Here is a 9,083-nt window from a genome sequence, read left to right as displayed (position 1 = left end):
TGCATATATCATGGCATGACCCTTCTATTTTATTTTATTTATTTTTTCTCTTTCTTTTTATGGAAGTAGTAAAATCTTTTACATCCACTCAATTATAACCCAATCGCCTTCTTCTAACTCGCTGCAAAATAAAAGACAACCAATTGAAAAATATGCTTGCAAATTGTCTAGGGAAACCGTATTGAAAAAATTAGTGGCCGGGTAGACGTGTGATGTGTGTGCAAATTTGTATAATAAATATAATTTAAATAAATTGAAAAAATAACTATTTAGAAACCAAAAAAAAAATAGCATTTTTATTTGTTACTTTCTAATTATTAACTTTTCAATTAAAAAAAATAACAGAAAACATCAAATAGATCATAAACATTAGTTGAGACAGGCTATTCAGAAAGCCTAATGGCTTTTTTTATGCATAATTTACTTTTAAGTGTGGATAGACTTTCCAAACAAAAAAAGAAATCAGTACTTAGCAAAATTCTCACATGGTGATAAGGCATTAATTTTTTTTTTTTTTGTTAAACATAATTTATACCTAAAAAAATTACAAAGAACGATAATTTGTGGTTTATATTGAACTTTTATATGATGGAAAAAATGAAAATGTTTTTCATTAAAATATGAGCCTAAAATCCACACACTATGCCAAAATTGGGCTTTAGCGGTGGGTTTTTTACCGCCGTTAAAGGATGTAAAACTGCTGTTAAAGCCTTTAACGGCGGTAATTTAGGACCGTCGTTTATACTCGTGTCGGAAAAGGTACAACCGTCGTAAAATGGTAAATTATCGTTGTTAAAAGTCGACTAAAAACGGCAGTAATATAGGACCAAAAACGGCGGTTTTTTACCGCAGTAAATAGGTTCAAATTTTTAAAAAAGTAATTCTCTCTTCTTGCACCCCCTACGGTCTCGAACCCTTGACCTCTAATCCACGCACACCAACCACTCCACCACAGCCACTCTATATGAAATATATTCCCTAAATAAATATTTAAACATTACTTTTGCTTTATTGTAGATGGTCATGTTCAACCTCTGGCTGCGCGTGGTCACCACTCGCCAGAGTTCCGCCGGAGCTCTGCCGGCAAAGACCACCGTCATTAACGGCGATAATGAGAGGCTTTAGCGTCGGTTTCGTTACCGCCGTTAAAAGAGGGCTTTAGTGGCAGTTTTTTTAACGGGGGTTTCATTACCGCCGTTAAAGATACTTTAGCGGTGGTTTTTTTAACGGCGGTAACGAAATCGTCGTTAAAAATACATTAACGGCGGTATTAATGGCGGTTTTGTTACCGCCGTTAATAGTATTTTTAACGGCGGTAACGAAAACCGCCGTTAAAAAAACCGTCGTTAATGCCCTGTTTTGGCGTAGTGATATTATAATGTATGCGTATTTTTTTTTATTTGTTATTTTTCAATCAATATGATCAATAAAATAAAACAAAAACTTCTATGATTGAGAATATAAAAAATTCAAGAGTCTTAAACAATTTACATAATATATATATAGAAAAGAAAGGAATTTTTTTTAAGATTCTTGATATTAAAATTTTATAAGATAAAGGGCATACAATATTTTCATAGTAGTTAAGGTCCCTTAACATTTTCACAAAGAAAATTTGACTCAAAGAAATTTGGCCCTAACTTAGAAAATTTTCAATTTTCACAAAGTCGGGACTGAAATTTTTCTGAGTCGAGTGAATTTTTTTGAGTCAAATTTTCTTTTTGAAAATGTTGAGGGACCTTAACTTAAAAAAATTCATAAAATTATGAATCTAAAATCCACATCACAATGTATACATGTTTTATTTATTTATTTATTTGTAATTTAGATTAAACTTTTATATGGTGAGAAAAATGAAAAAGTTTTTCATAAAAAATATGAGCCTAAAATCCACGTCATAATGTATACATGTTTTATTTTTTTTTCTAAAAAAAAAATTGGTTTTATTTGTTATTTTTTCAATTAACATGGTCAATAAAATGAAACAAAAGCTTCTATGACTGAGAATATAAAAATTTCAAGACTCTTAAATAATTTACAAAATACATATAGAAAAAAAATAAACAAAAATTTCAATCAATGAAAATATAAAAATTAATAGTCTTACCATCAAAAAGAAATAATAGCCTCATATACTAGGGGTGAGCATGGTCCGGATTGGATCGGATTGGGGTAAAACCAGGACCAATCCGTTATCTACGGTTCCTAAAAAATTAGAACCAATCCAATCCATTTAAATCATGGAACCAATCCGAACCAATCCATTTAAACACGGATTGGATCGGTTTAGGACCACGGATTCACATAATTAAATAACAAAAAAATATATATATAACACTTTAATTTCATAAAAACATAAACATAGCGCTATATTAGTTCCACAATTAGCAACATATTTTTCTATAATAGCGACATACTGTTCTAGAATTTAAACAATTATAAGAAAATTAGTTTCACCATAAATATTTAGACCATTACAAATTAAAACTAAAAACTAACAAACAAAAGTAATAAAAGAAGATATTATACGGGGTTTAGATTTGAGTTTAGATTTTATATAGAATAAGAGAAGATACTATGGAGGAGGATGCATAATAAAAATATAGACTATTTATATACAATTCGGATCGGTTCCAATCCGGAACCAATTCGTGGACTACGGATTTTTAATTCTTCAATCCGAAACCGAACCACGGATTCAAAAAACCAATCCAAACCTATCGGATTGGACTGGACTGGATCGGATTACGGATTTCACGGATTCCTTACTCAGCCCTATTATATACACTTTTTCAGCCGCAAACTATGCCCTGCCCTCTGTTTTCTTAACCGCTCCACACATTAAGCTCTTCTTAAAAGCACATATCTATGAAGTCAACATTCACTCACAAACTCATATGCAAAAGACAAACTCCATACATGTATGTTGTTGTGAATAGAAGAAGAATCAGATCTCAAATCCCAGTTGGTGATAGAGATTTGCAACCTATCCAAACGTGCCATCACGTGTGCTAAATGGCATATATATATATTTGATAATACTATTTGGTCGGGAAGAGATGGGTCGAACTGATCTAAATGCTCCACGGGTGAGCGTCCTTCATTTTCCTAATCGTACATGCAACAAGTCCAATAGGAAGGTTCCGAAATGGGGGTGGTTTCTTCCTGTAGACTCTCTAACGATTATGGTAGATGAGAATACGGCCAGAATAATAGTTTAGAGAAAGTTGAGAATACAGAGAGTACTAAAACGTTCCTCAAAAGTTTCCTTATATCTCTTATTAATCATTTCCTTATCCATTCATGTTGTCCTGTTGGCCAAAAGCCTACAATCTACTTGTCGTCGGCCATGGTGGTTTCCTCACGTCTCAGAGCGAGAGGCCTTATTGCATTTAATGCTTTGATAGTCTCATTTAATGCTTGGCTTGTGAGCTCAATAACTCTGCAAAATCTTTATCTACCATGCGACTAATTCTCTACTGAACAAGTGACTAGCTGGTGCCTAGGTTTAACCATTGTGAGTTCTCTATTGGGCTTGGTGTGGGCTGGTTCTGCTAGACTTCAACCAAGTAACTGTTTGGGTAACCCAAGACAATCGTAGGTTAGGCCCTCTTGGGCCATGCCCATCAATATATATATATATTGAAAAATGCTATGGACTCCAAATAATCTACCAAATGTTTTACTAAACCTCTCACATGGGTGTGGGACTTACACAAATCAACATATATGTGAGTCTCACACCCATGTGAGAGATTTGTAAAAAATTTGATAGATTATTTGAAATTCCTAGCATAACTCATATATAATTTATTCTTCTGGATACTTATTGGTTGGGATGAAAAAGTGTTTGGGGAAGTTTAGAGTTGGGTAAGTTGAGATGTGTGAGGGAACATAGTATGTGAGAGATGTGGATGTATTTATTTATTTATTTTTTAAATTAACTAAATTTTACATGGCAGAAGTTTTAGAAGACTAAATTTAGCCCTCCCTTAATATAATAGTATAGATAAAAAAAAATGGATTAGAGAAGAAGAGAGATGAGGGAGGGAAAAAAAATAAAAAGAGGCTGGGATTGTTGAAAGAAAGAGAGCAGGGATTGTGACAATAGAAGACACTCCATTTCCTGTCACATATCGCTAGATCGAAAACTCCCTTACCACCTTACCCCTACTGACGATACCCTAAATCCACCAACAATTGATGCCATCATCATGTACTACCATTACTTATGGAGATCCTAATTTTTTATAATTACATGTGTAACCCTGAGACTTAGGATAATAGCATTTTAACCCCTAGTTTCGTAAAAGTCTACGAAGTGGCCCAATAAAGGATAATTTTCTTGTATATTATCATAATTAAATCATAAAACACAACTTTATAATTGGAAATACCCTAAAACTTGATTTTTATTTATTTACCTCCTAGTTTATAAATTAATTCATACATTTTGTTTTTATTTCTATTTTTGTTTTTGTTTTTTTTTGTTCTTCCCTTTATTATTTATTTGAATATTTATTATTTATTTGAATAGAATATTATTATTTATTTGAATATGTATATAGGTGTTATAAATAATATTTTGGTGGAAAATTGGTTGAAAAACAAAATAAAAAATATCTAAATATTTATGCCTTCCTTAGTCATTAAGCTAGGACCCAAGCTTATTTCCTATAAATTGAGAGCCTTGTCTCAATTCCCCACACACACACATATCAGCAGCCAAGGAGAGGGTGAGAGAAAGAGAGTGTGATTAGAGGGAAGTACAGAAGAAGAAAAAAAGAAAAGGAAGAAAATGGTGCCTTCTTGAGTCAAGGTAAGAATACACCCCTTCTATGTCTTCTCCAATTCTTTCACCCATCTCATCCTATTGTCTAGATGCCCTCTTGTGTTGCATATTAATGGTATATAGGGTTTTTGATGTGTATGAAAGTGTGGGTTTGATTTAGTAACTTTGCCTTACAAATTTGTCAAATTATGCACTGCTGCAACTTCTCGAATTTAAAAGAAATATCAAACCTATTTATTTCTCAAATTTTAATTTAATGTATGATTTTGGTGTGTTTAGAGCTTGTGATAATTTTATTAGCCCCTCCTTGTATGATTTTAGGGCTTGGATATTGTGTTTAAAAATCTGGTCCTGAGTTTCTGAAAAATAGTCCACTTCTTTCAATTTTATAAAATTCCTAAAAAATCATCTCATGTTGATTCTTCTGTCAAAATTTAGACTTCTGAGTCCTGTTTCCAATGAGATTTATTTGGGTGAAAATCATCAGGTAGATTGAGAGGAAAGCTAGTTTTCCCAAAGGGTGACAAATCTGGACAGGTTTTCGAATATAGCTTGTAAATGAATTTCTGAAGGTGCTGTGCAAATTTTGAGAATTGGAACTAAAACTAGACAGACTGATTAATTGTTTCTGCAAAATTTCAGGCCTTAATTTGACCTGGAAGTATTTTTACCAAAGCATTCTTGTTAGCCCTGCAAAACTGAACAATGCTGAAAATGGTGTTTTATTGTGTTGTTTGTCTCTAAGTATTTCAAAGCATGCCTAATGTTATTTGCTTGCCTTACCATACTTATGTGTGACTATCATGGGCTATATTTCCTCTCTTATGTTTGTCTCATGCTCTTTTATATTACCGAATTATCGAATGTGACTAACTTGCTTCGTAAAAGATCTAATAAACGGGAAGTGGAAAGGGGTTGGTACTGGGTGACGTTCACCCTTGTGTTTCAGAATGATGTATGTAATATACATGTCCGTGGGATGAATTATGATGGGATTAAAACCAAATGAGTTAAGTCTTGCGCAAGCGGTCTAAGCGAGCCACTAGGTTTACACGGATGTATTCAGACTCTATGCGTTGGTTTTAGGGTGTAAAGGAGCCCTAGGCACGATTTGGTACGGTATGTGCAGGGCGTAAGCAAGTCCTAGGCACAATTTGGGTGTAAGCGAGCCCAATTGTTTGGCTGTCCCTTTTGAGGTCCATCAATGTCATTGATCGGTAAATAACTAGAAAGTGGACATAGGTGGTAAAGTCTGCAAAGTAACAAAAGGGAGAGTTCTGAATAGTCCGGTGTTCAATCCTTGTGGTTGGGTAGAAGGATCTCTTTGAGGGATTCTAAATGTCTAGTCTAACTACTAATTCATAGAACCTTGTTGTAATATTGTGTGTTATGTTACTGTTGGCTACATATTTTGTATAAGCTAATTACAATTCAACGCATGGCAGAATAAAGGTAATACAAGAAGACTATTCAAGTCTTCGATCATGATCGCACACGTGGCAGTTAGTATTGGTTATTACAAGATCTGAGTAGCATTGGATCAGCAAAGAGATGCAAAGTGATATGGCTTCAACAGTTACTCACATTCAAATTCAAAATTAGGAGGGAAGCCTAACTGCAAGTGATGGTAGAGTTGAGCTAATTATAAGACAACATGATCAGCGATCATGACGGAGCAGTTCGACGGTTGGAAATGCAGTTCGATGGTCATCCTTGAGAAGTATAAATAGCAGAGAAGACCCCAGAAAAAACCCCCAGACTCAGATCCAAAAAACCAGTCTTATCCTACTTTATTTTCAGTTTTACATTTCCAATTTTACATTTTCTGTTCTTTACATTTCTGTACTTTAAAATTCCTGCACTGCACTTCGTTCATAGGAGTAGTTTCAAGTAGATTGTTGTTGTAAACTTCTATAAGGCTGAATTGGATCATTGTAAGTTTTTCATTTTAATGAAATGCTTTAATTGTTAATTGTTATTTGCTTAATTCTCCTAAATCAAGCCATCAGTAAAAGTCCTCTTCATTGAGGCTGAAAGAACTAAAACACAATCGTCTGATAATTGGTTGGCAATTAATTTTTTGTAAGGACTGATTGATCCTTGCTGGCACGCTTATAATTACAAAAATAACCTTCGAAAGCCAAAAAGCGAACATATATTTTTGGCACGCCCAGTGGGACTAATTGAAATGGCTAGACGTAGGAGACAAGGAGAAAATGAACGCTTGGAAGGAGAGGCGGAAATATCTAATACAGAGGATAATGTGATAACACATCCTGTGGAAACACCTATTTTATCAGAACCTATGGTCAAACAGACCAGCACTTCGGAACAAGTACCACATGTTCATAATACTGGACGAGGCCAAGGAATTGGACCATCCACTGTTCCATCTAATCAGCCAATGAATCCGTGGGGAGGCCTAGTAGATGCTAGGGGACAACAGTTGATGAACACAATGGAGAGATGGGCAACATCCTTTTTGGATCGAATGAATACCCATCAACCAACAAACACAAGACACATGGAGGAAATTTCAAATGTCCTTTAGCAAAGATTGACTAGAGATAAACAGCCTATGCAAATTAATGGACATTCTAATGGTCAAACTAGTAATCAAAAATATAAAAGACCATCACCCCAGTCTTGGTATGAACCTATTTCGAGGCCTATGGCAGGTTAAAATGCATCAGTACTTAACAGTGAAGCCATGCAAGTTGGTGGATCTGGTCCAGTACAAGAAAATGACGTAAGAATGGTCCCAAATCCCATGTTCGAAGCCATACCTGGCACGAGGGGATTTACTAATCCTTTATTCGAATTTATACCCGGGGGGTTAGAAGGTTTTCCTACAAATGGAAGAGACACAACACCTATTCCAGCACCTTTCGCAGGTCCTTTTGCAGGATTGGCTCAAAGGGGTTACCCACACCCCCAACAGCAACCTGCACCACAGGGACAACCAGTCCAAAATATACCACCTTATGGACCAAGAGGACCACAGGCACAAGGTTGTCCACCAAATCCTGTGTTTGTTCCTCCAGTAGTGGTTTAGCAGGCACAACATATGGTCCCTAAGGACCAAATTGCTGATATTGTTAGAGAGATGTATGGACTGATGGCTCGGGGGGTCCAGACTCCTGTGTACAGGAAACCGTACCCAGAATGAGTAGATAGGGTACATGAATACCCAAAAGGTTTCAGAATACCAGATTTTGCCCTTTTTTATGGGAATGAAAACCAGTCAACAGTGGAGCATATTGCTAAGTTTGCTGCTCAATGTGGTGAATTTACTAATAATGACTATATGAAGTTAAGATTATTCCCAAATTCTTTAACTGGGGGAGCATTTGTATGGTACATTAACCTTACACCTGGCTCTATCCAAACTTGGCAACAAATGAAAGAGGCATTTCATGCCCAATTCTTCCAATCGGAGCCAGAGGTTTCCATGACAGACTTGGCAAGATTGAGTCAAAGGCCTGATGAGAAGGCTACTCAATTTATTGCCAGATTTAAAAGAGCACGAAACAAATGTAGAGTCATCCTACCAGAGCCAGAATTCGTGAGATTGGCTCAAAATAACTTAGAGTTTAGGCTTTGAAAGAAGTTTGACTCAACTGAGTTTAGAGACTTGATGGAACTAACTTATAAGGTGTCCAGGTATAAAGCATAACTAGAGGAGGAACAAGATCGAAATAATGCATCATACAAGACATATTACAGAGATCCTAATTATGAGATTGATGCAGCAGAGATTGTGGGGAAAGAACCTGTGATCTATGAGGTATTAATTCACAAGGACACAACAATTGACCAGCAGTTTAACGAAGGCAGATAACATTTTTGATTATTTGCTTGCGGCCAACTTTCTTAAGTTACCAAAAGGAGTCAAAATTCCATCTCCAGATGAACTTAAAGGAAAAATGTATTGTAAATGGCATAATTCTTGGTCTCACTCAACTAAAAACTGTATTGTTTTTCGAGACAAGATCCAAGAACAAATTCGGAAAGGAAGTCTAAAATTCCTCGCTAAAGCAGAAAAGGCCATAGGGATCGACAGTAATCCATTTCCAGAAGTTGGAGAAAGTGCAGCTAATGTTGTTATATCAGACTTCTAGAATTTATCTTTGCAGGAATTGGAAGAGGTCAATGTGCAAATGCATGTTGCCAGCCAGGCTACTGTTAAGAAAGATACTAGAAGTCTGCCAGTTGTTGGACAAGGCTCTACAAGTTAGGGAAAAGACTCTGATGAAGAAGCACTAGATGATGATTCCTTAGAGGCAGCAGT

This window comes from Camellia sinensis, chromosome 8, assembly GCF_055761805.1.
Source record: "Camellia sinensis isolate YWXY chromosome 8, ASM5576180v1, whole genome shotgun sequence".
Classification (NCBI taxonomy): domain Eukaryota; kingdom Viridiplantae; phylum Streptophyta; class Magnoliopsida; order Ericales; family Theaceae; genus Camellia; species Camellia sinensis.
This window is presented reverse-complemented; position numbering follows the sequence as displayed.